Raw genomic sequence first — 10,255 nt, 5'->3', positions numbered from 1 at the left:
ATGTGTTGTGAATGGCTATGAGACTCCCGTTGTTATGAAAGGAGATGGAACTGTTCCCAAGAATATTGGTGAATATAATGCTGCCGAGATTCTTGTTGCAAAGCAGAATTCTGAAGGGTTAAATGCTATCATATATGCCATTGCCCCAAGTCTTCAACACCATGTGTCTAATTGCACTAGGTCTAAAGATGCTTGGGATATCTTAGAAACCGTATTTGAAGGAAACTCCAGTGAAAAGGAAGCTAGGCTTCAAAACCTTAATTCCGATTGGGAGAACCTTCGTATGGCAGATGAAGAAACATTTGATGAGTTTAATCACAAAGTGTCTGAAATTGTTAATGCATCTTTTGCATTGGGTAAGACTATTCCTGAAAAGGACATTGTGATGAAAATTCTCAGATCGCTGCCATCTAGATACGAGTCTAAGAAGCATGCCATCGTTGAGGGTAATAACCTCAATAATCTTTCCAGAAACACCTTGGTTGGGAAGCTAAAGATCTTTGACCATGAGCATACATCCAAAGTCGGTAAGGATGTTGCCTTTAAAGCACAGAATAGCGCTAAATTACTTGCCAAAGGTAAAAATGTTCATGTCTCTGAGGATGATCAGTCTGAGAATGATTTTTCAGATGACGACCTTGACAAGTCGGTCTCCTTGATCACAAGACAGTTTAGGGATCTTCTGTTGAAGAGAAGTAAACGGTTTTGAAGAGACAAACCTAGGTCATCAGACAAACCTCACGGTCACGTACCTCCTAAAAACAGGGATGCTGACGAGGACATGCCTCAGTGCTTTAAGTGTAAGGGTTTTGGCCATTTTGCTAACGAATTCCCAAATCGTAGAAAATACACTGGGAACAAAGGTCTAGCTGTAACACTTGATGAAATGTCTGAAACCTATGATTTCGATGAAGATAGGAAATCAAGTGTAGGGCTCCTTGGTGAAAACATAGATTTTGATACTTGTAGCAATACATATATCAAACTCAATGGGTTCGGAGAAGAAGGAAACCCAATCAAGCTGGAAGATTCTCTAACTGGAAACCTTGTCAGTAATGTTTCAGGATCTACTGTATGTCTAGCTGCTTGCACATCTCAGATGCATGAATATTATCCAAGCTTGACGTGCTCGTTTTGTTTGATGAAGGGACACAAACTATCTAGGTGTTACAAGTACAAGCACCAAATAAGGCACGCCAGCAAACTTCAACGAAGAGAAGATCGATTAGCAAGGAAGCTGAAACTTGCTCAGAAGACCGCCGAGGTATGTAGGATCTTATCTTCATCTAAGAAGTTGGTTTCCAGGGATAGAGTAAGACCATTTGAAAAGAAAGTATGGTTGATTCATTTTGATAGACAGAAGTCTGAAGATTCCTCCCTTGAGGAAAAAGATGGACAATCGTTGTTCATCGCAACACAACTTGGTTTCCAGGCTTCAGTAAAGTTTTTCCTTCTTTTCTTAGATTTGTTATTTTCTGTCTATCAAATAAAATAAAGGGTTATAATCGACAATTCTACTCTTTATAGGGTTTTAGAGTTGGGCGTATACGAACCTGTCAATAGGTTTCGAACCCTACATTCCTTTTTCCTTTTTGACATCATATATAAGATTGATTATTGAGTTAGGTGATTCAATCACACAAATCCAGTTGTTTATAACTGTTCTCAAAGCACCATGTCAGATGGAAAGGATGTCAACATGATTGTTAAATCTTCAATCAAGGAAAAATAAAAATCTCCTGTTTCTAAGTCCATGTAAAGAAAAAGAAGGAACACAAGAAATCCCAGGGCTGTGCCTTCTAACTCTCAGAAGTTTTCCGATGTTCTTGATGAGTTGAAGGAAGTAAGAAAGGAGATTCGTGAAATAAAGGCTTTTGTGTCAAACTCCTTAGAAATTCAGAGAGCCTTGGTACGACATAATCAGCCAAGACTCCTATCTTCGTGAACCATATGTTCCAATGGCTGTTGACAACAAGGAGTTTGGGAATGATGCTGAATTTCTCAAAGGCATTGTCGCCTATGATGTCTTCTTTTTGGTTTAGTTGGAAGAATAACTAGTGCTTTGAATAGCGATGATTGTGACTATACATAGCTATTTTTGTTTTTATCTTCTTATGTTATTTTTTAGGTTTTGTTATTAAATTCTAAAAATATTTGGAGGATGATGTTTGTTGCAATATTTTATGGTTTGTGATATTGCAATATTTTTATGGGATATGTATTATTTGCGTTCGTGAACTTGAAGGTCCCATATTTTATCAAAAGTAAAGTCGTTCATGAATCGGTATTCTTATTGATGAAAGGACGAATGGACTTTTGACATATACAAAAGTTAAGCATATGTAATCATGTATTTGATGGAAAATAGGATAAAATCTTTTGTTCAACAAGGATAAAGTCTATTATGTCGTTATGATAGAAAATAGAATAGATCCTTGTATGTTATCCACTGTATTGATATTTATTGATCCATTTTATTATGTTTTACCGTGAAGGCTCCATTGCGTGTCTTATGTTGAGCACCTTACAACTAAGTCGATTTACCTTGGCTTTGTTGGTTGCTCCATAAGATGCTATATGTCGAGCATTAGGAACTAAATTAATCAACTAGTTTGGTTATTTAGTTAGTACTCCATAAGTCTTCTTTCTTATGTCGAGTACATGTATGGTTAAGGTTGTCATATTCTATGATGAACTTAGTCGGGGTTCCATAAGTTCTCTTATGTTGAGCCCAAAATAATTAAATTGATTACTTCGGCGATTAGTTTGGTTATTTGTATTCCAATTAGATTAATTATAGGTTCTCTTGTAATTAATCTAGTTGAGTTTTCATATATTCCACAAGTTCTTGTGTTGAGTATATGAAAGGCTACACTATCATGTTCTTTGGTTAATGTAGTCATATATTCCGTAAGGTTTTCCTTATGTTGAGTACTTGAACGGTTAAGTTAGTCATCTCCATGTGATTGACTTAGTCGTAACTCCGTGAGTTTACTTATGTTGAGCACTTTCAATTAAATTGATCACTTTTGTGGTTTGATTTAGTTGCATATTCCAATTGAATTAATGGTGTGGTTTTAAAAGAACCTACAACTTAGATCTGCAAGTATACAGGGTCAGTTGTAGTGAGTGAGGTAAGAAGGGGTTTGTCCTCAGGGACAAGGAGGGTGTAAAGCTGAAACTATGGTCTCACTTAAACTGATTCTAAACAAGAAAGAGTAACCAAAATGGGGGTTTTGTTTTGATGTGTCGATACGACAAGGTGTTGGTGAGGATTACAACAGAAAATAAATAAAAGTAAAAGATGCAAATAACACATGGAGTAAACACTGAGAATGAAGGTACTAGGATTGTCGAATCCACCATTAACTCATACTATGTATTCAACTGATTATGATACTCTTGTCCTTTTAATAGATAAGGTAGAGGTGTCAAGTCTATTACTTACCTAAGGTGTTTCACCAATGGATGATTCAATCACAACTAAAATATCAATTCGGAGCACTAACTGTCTAATTAAGCACAACTAGTCAAGGGATTAACAATAGTCTCTAAAGCATGAGCTGCAGCATAATCAACACAGTTTTATCCTGACTACAATGGATACATGACATACACTGTGAAAGCAAAGCATTGACGTACTAAGATTGAAACTATCTTAACAGTTTAAGCATTCAAGAGCAACACAAACAGCATAAATAACATACTACAAAGCTATGGTTTCATCTCAACCTTAGCTTAGTGAACTAAAACATGATCAAATTATACTACTGGATGAAACCGATGAAATAGTAAAATTACAGAACACTAAGAGCTTCCGGCTAGCCCGGGCATACCCCTAACATTACAAACACCATGTTCTATTTATAGTGCAGAATCCCCAAATTTCTAAACCCTAATTTTTGAAAACCTAAAATTTGATTTGGGGATTTTCAATTTGACGTACCCACTTGCGATTTCACCTCGACCCATACCTTCTTCTGTTTTTCCCACTTATTCTGCTGCTTTTGCTGCTCTTCTTTGTGAACTGTGAACCCTAGCTCGAGTCGTCTCATCAACTCCACACCCTAGGTCAGTGGGATGTGAATTTGATGAAACACCTAGGTTAGGTAGAGAGATGGTGGAGTTGTCGGGTGGTTGTGGTGGTGGTGTGGTTCGAGGTCTGGTGGTGGCAGTGATGGCAGGAGATGGTGGTGGCGGAAGTTGCAGGTGATAGGGAAGAGAGGAATTTGGGGAGAAGAGGAGAAGAGGTCGATGAATAATTGGTTAGGGGTTGTTTGGTTTGTGGTGTAGGTGTTTGGCGTTTGGGTGTTGGGCGGGAGTAGCGAACTTTGATGCACAGCGAGTAAAGAGCGTTGAATGATCCCATATAGATTGAATCGAACGGCTACGATGGAGAGGTATGTAGCGACCGTTGGATTATGAGATACAACAAAACTGACGGCTTCAGATGGAGTTAGGTACTATGGTGTTTGACAGGAGCTTCGGATTTTGATGCACAATGATGAGGTGGCTGTTGGATGATGAGATGGATCCAATCTGACGGCTCTCATGGAAATGGGTATGGATAATGGAAATGGATTTGGGTAAGGGTTTTTGGCCTTGGGTATGCCAAGCCCATATCTTCTTTAAGAACAATTCTTCCTCTTCAAGCCCACTCTTAATTGATCCAGCTCTTGCAAACATCAATCTTCGCTGCCTTTCTGCGGGAGTCTTTGCCGTTTCTTTGCTCTTTTCGCTCTGTGAGTTAACCAGGCTTTATTTAGTACCTAAAAATGCAAAATTAATTGAGAAAAGTATTTATTCTTGAAAACAACGAAAACACAGAATATGTGATTAAATGGAGCGTTAGTGCACAAATGATGAGTTAAATGCCAATAAAAAGGTGCAAATATATACAATATTTGGCACTCATCAAATACCCCCAAACCTGAATTTTACTTGTCCTCAAGTAAAACAAAACTAAAGAAATCCTACCTATACCACTGTTGTTGGTCTCTCGATTGCATTTAGCGAATGCAATAAGCCTTTTAAACCACTAAGTGTCCCTATTGGACGAGTTGAAGTCTCGTGAAGGTTTGCTTAGAACGTACCTACAAAGTTCTAGGACAAAATATAAGCTCAGATTCCATGCAATGTGACATGTGCAAGACAGTAGAAGCTCACAGCAAAATGGAGATGTCAATCTAGCTATCAAAGGCACAATCCTAACACTGATAACAAATAAAGACATGTGATAAGAGTGTAAAGTGTATCTACACATGTGTAAATAAAGATCGGATGTTATGACTACTAATCACCAAAAGATAATTTCTCAGGCTAAGAACCGAGGTCGAAATCTAGCTAGCTGTCCGGACTTTGCGAGAATTGTGAATGAGTTGGAGGTATTTCACAATTACTCGCGTTGTACATCAATGGCATACACCCTTCCTTGCTTATAACACAAAAACACAAAAGATGACTCTTTACATGACTCTTATTTACATTGACTACTCTCTTTTATTTTTGGAACAAGAGAGGATGAAATTGATAAATACTTGATTTTTTTTATTTTTTTATTTTTTTTTTTTGAAAAAAATTATTTACAACATGGTAACTCTTTTGATACATAAGCAAAAAGAAACAAAAAATTACATGACACTTTGCAAGAGGTAGCGCTTTTTGATGCACCCAATTAAATTCGATGGTTGTCTTTCTTAATGTAACCTCCACCTTCTATCCCAACCAACCAAAGAACAAGCTAGTAAAGTTTCATTCAGTATTCTAAAGTGATTGGCAATCGTGACTTCCGATAGAACACCTCAAGGATGAGGCTATACATGTATTGGTAGATCGTGCGCGTGCAAGTTTCTTATCACTATGTGAATTGTGCTAGAATCAGGGTGCCTAAATATCTAGACTAAGAATCCTTATGTTTACATACATGCACAAGAGTCAACATTTCAAGGTAAATGAGCTCCATTTTTATGTTTTTTTTCGAATTTTTTAATTTTTAATTTTGATTTTTTGATTTTTTTTTTTTCAAAAATAAAGAGTTCTGTTTTCAATTATAGCATGTTATCAAAGTATCTACTTTTCACCCCCAAACCTAAACTAAACATTGTCCTCAATGTTTCACAAGATAAACATCATTATAACACATACCATGAGAACGATGCTAAGTGTAGAAAAAAGGAAAGATATTACCGGATATTGACGAAAGCAAGTTTTGAACTCCATTATTCAAGGCAAAACCCAACAGTAACTCAACTGAATTCACATTGGGTTAGCACAATATATACAAGAAACATATGATTCCACTAAACATTACCTACCAGATTATATACAAACAATTCACTATATACATACAGTCTAAAGAGTTGAGGATCAACCCAAAAGAAAAAGTGTTGAAACATAGACAGTTTCAAACAACTATAGTTGGACTTAAATGGGAGTGAGAGTGAAAAACCGAATGAATCACCCCTAAACCTGAATTTTTCAACAGATTTATTTTTAAGCACAAAATCTAGCAATTTTGGGGGTTCGGGATTCACCAGGTCTAACTCAAAATGGACTTTTTGCGGGATGGGCAAAGAAATGTATTCCAATTGTGGCTCCTTAAAATTATTGTATTTTGATGTAAAATAGTCCAAAAGGACTTGGGAGGCACACAGTTCCAATCCTAGGTTGGGAATTTTCAGAAAAGTTGGTTTAAAAGTTTTGTTACAAACCAAATCTAGGTTGGGTGGAATAATCTCAATATGCGATTTAGGTAAGAAAGTTGGTACTTCTAAGTTATTTTCATGGATAAGATCAATAGTACCAACACATACTTCCCCTAAATCAGAAATTGGTAAATCATGCTCACATTCATCGAACAAAACATCAAGACCTAAATCGGTATCATGATTGTCCGTAGTACTCAAATCAACATCGAAAGAAATAATATTTTGTGACTTAGGCAAGGAATCAGACACATCAAATTTGTTTTCATGCATATTAACATTAGTGTCTACAGAAGATTCAACTATTCCTACGTCATGCTCATCTTCGAAGAATAATTGTACAAGTACCATATCAATATCAAAATCATACGATTTGCTATGAGTATTAGAAGAAACAACATTCATGAAGGTTGAGGGCGAGAAGCCATATGTTATTGAACCAAAAGGTTCCACAATATTTTCATGTTCTTCTAACATAACATCATTATCATCATAATCTTCATAATCATCATCATGGTAACATGCATATTGGTCCTCATTAACAGTGGTGGTGTCATTAGTCGATTCATGTTCCTCTAAATTAGGTTCATATTCAACATCATTTACATGAATGGGACTAGACACTTCATTAGGGACAACATACATTTCCTCATGAATTTCCTCCTTTTGTAGGTGAAGCAAAATCTGATCTAAATATGCCTGAATTCGTGATGTAGATCTAGCAAAGTTTTGCTCACTGAGTCTGAAAGCTTCTGTGGTGGAGTCTAAATTCATGGGAGTACAAAATTCTTCATGTTCAAATTGTGGTGAATGGTACATGTGTGCATGGTCATTAGGGTTTATAAAATATTGATCGCAACCCTCAAAGGATTGATTATGGTCCCAATGACTACCAGCCTCACAATTTGTGGGAATTTCATAATTTGGATTTTCATGGGATTCTCTAAATTGCCTATAATCATGCAAAATATAGCAATATTTATCAGGGTGGTCTAAACCACCACATAAGGTACATGCATATATTTCAGGTCGTCTATGTGAACTAGATGCTACAGATTTCTCATGTGTTTGCATTTCTAAAGAAGTGATCCGAGCCTCTAACTGATTCACAAGTGACGAATGTGTGAGTTGGATATTATCTAGATGTTCATTTTCACTCAATGGTGGATGATACATGTGTGAATAGTCATTAGGGTTTGCATATTGAGGTTCATGACCTACAGAAGGTCCATAATAATAATTCCTATAACTATTCACATCATGGTTTGTGGGAGGCTCATAAGGTGAATCTTGCCCGTAAGCTTCTCTAATAGATTTATTCCCAGTGGCAGACCAAAATCCAGACATGTTATGTTTATCAAACAATCACACAATTCAAAAATAGAAATAAGGCCCACACTTTTCAGCTATGGGTTTCAAAAATTTGGTTTTTAGGCTTTAAAGGTAAAGCCTATTTGGGATTTTTGGTTAAAAAGAGGGAGAAAATTTTTGGTTTTTGAATGGGAGAAAACTTTTGGTTTTAATTGGGAGATAAAATGAAAATTTTGGTTTTTAATATTGGGAGAAAAACTTTGGTTTTAAAATTGGGAGCAAGCCCACATTGGTGGAGCAAGAATTTGGTTTTGAGTTGGGAGAAAAATTTGGTTTTGTTGTTAGGAGCAAGCCCACATTGGTGGGAGAATTGTGCAGCCCAAAAGGAAGTTTTGAACAGGCCCAGTTGGTATTTTAACAGGTCCCAAAGCATAGCCCAGTAGTCTTCAGGAGGCCCAACAGGTTATTTGGAAAGTGAGGAGCCCAACAAGAGTTTTGAAATTGGAAAACTTGATATATTTTCAAAGATTTTAAGCCCATTGTTCTCAATGTTCCAAAGTTGCTGTTTTGAGTACAAGGCCCAGTTAATGTTCAAAGTTATAAGCCCACAGTCCAATTAAAATTACAAGCCCAAAAGTCCAAAAACACAAGCCCACTGTTGGGTTTAAAATAATATTACAAGCCCAGAAAAAATATAAACCCAACAGACAATAAAGAAGGCCCAGTTGGGCTTTGCTAATGGGTCCAGGCTTACTTGTTTTTGGAGGGAAGCCCAGTTGGGCTTTTATCCCCTTTTCTTTTATTGCACAGCCCATTTGGGCCTTGTTCAATCTTTCAACTCCAACAGCAGCAGGATCACCTCTTCAGTGGCAGTAAGCTAGCTCACTGCCCACAACAGCAAATTTCATGCATTCAAGATGACATTGCTAACTCAGCATACAACTTAGGCATTCACAGCATTAAATTTCAGCAAATTTCACAGTTGACAGCACCACACCACATTCACAGCAACAGATTTCAGGCATTCAAGATGACAGCAGCACATTCAAGCATTCACAGTATGTTAAACTTCACAGTTGCACTTGTTATAGAACCAAAAATGACCCAATGGTCAATATGCAGACTTAATGCTCAAGTACTCCAAGAAAATGCAGTAACATATGCAGTTGTGGCAAGGCCAAGACTGGGAAGCAGGCAGTTACAGGGCAGGGAAAATCTACAAACGATGACAAAATGAGCAAAGCCACAGATGCAGTGATGCTTTGCAGGTATGCAGGTGACAGAACAAAGAGAAAGCTAACACATATATACACAAGGTTACTGTTTGCTAAGTATGCAAATGAGGCAGACTATGTTACATGGCAGACTAAGCTAACACATGGCATGCTAAGCTAACATATATATACAAACAGTAAGCCAAGATGAAGTGGAATGCAGGGAAAATGAAAGTGCAGTGAAAATGAAAATCCAGTGATGCTAAGTTAACAACTACAAAATGGCAGATAAACTACAGCTAAGATGAAGTGGAATGATGATGTTATTAAACTATTACAAAATGGCAGATCAAATAAACTAGTTACATGTAACACTATTAACAACAGAAAAACCAAAAATCTAACACATATATACAAGCAGTATATTAAAAATCAGTAAAGTGGAAGAAAAGAAACAATCACACCGCTACCGAGTCCCCGGCAGCGGCGCCAAAAACTTGGTGTGATTTTAAAAGAACCTACAACTTAGACCTGCAAGTATACATGGTCAGTTGTAGTGAGTGAGGTAAGAAGGGGTCTGTCCTCAGGGACAAGGAGGGTGTAAAGCTGAAACTATGGTCTCACTTAAACTGATTCTAAAGAAGAAAGAGTAACCAAAATGGGGGTTTTGTTTTGATGTGTCGATACGACAAGGTGTTGGTGAGGATTAAAACAGAAAATAAATAAAAGTAAAAGATGCAAATAACACAGGGAGTAAACACTGAGAATGAAGGTACTAGGATTGTCGAATCCACCATTAACTCATACTATGTATTCAACTGATTATGATACTCTTGTCCTTTTAACAGATAAGGTAGAGGTGTCAAGTCTATTACTTACCTAAGGTGTTTCACCAGTGGATGATTCAATCACAACTAAAATATCAATCCGGAGCACTAACTGTCTAATTAAGCACAACTAGTCAAGGGATTAACAATAGTCTCTAAAGCATGAGCTGCAGCATAATCAACACAGTTTTATCCTGAC

This window comes from Papaver somniferum, chromosome 1 (genome assembly GCF_003573695.1).
Source record: "Papaver somniferum cultivar HN1 chromosome 1, ASM357369v1, whole genome shotgun sequence".
NCBI lineage: Eukaryota > Viridiplantae > Streptophyta > Magnoliopsida > Ranunculales > Papaveraceae > Papaver > Papaver somniferum.
Note: the sequence above shows the minus strand (reverse complement) of the source record.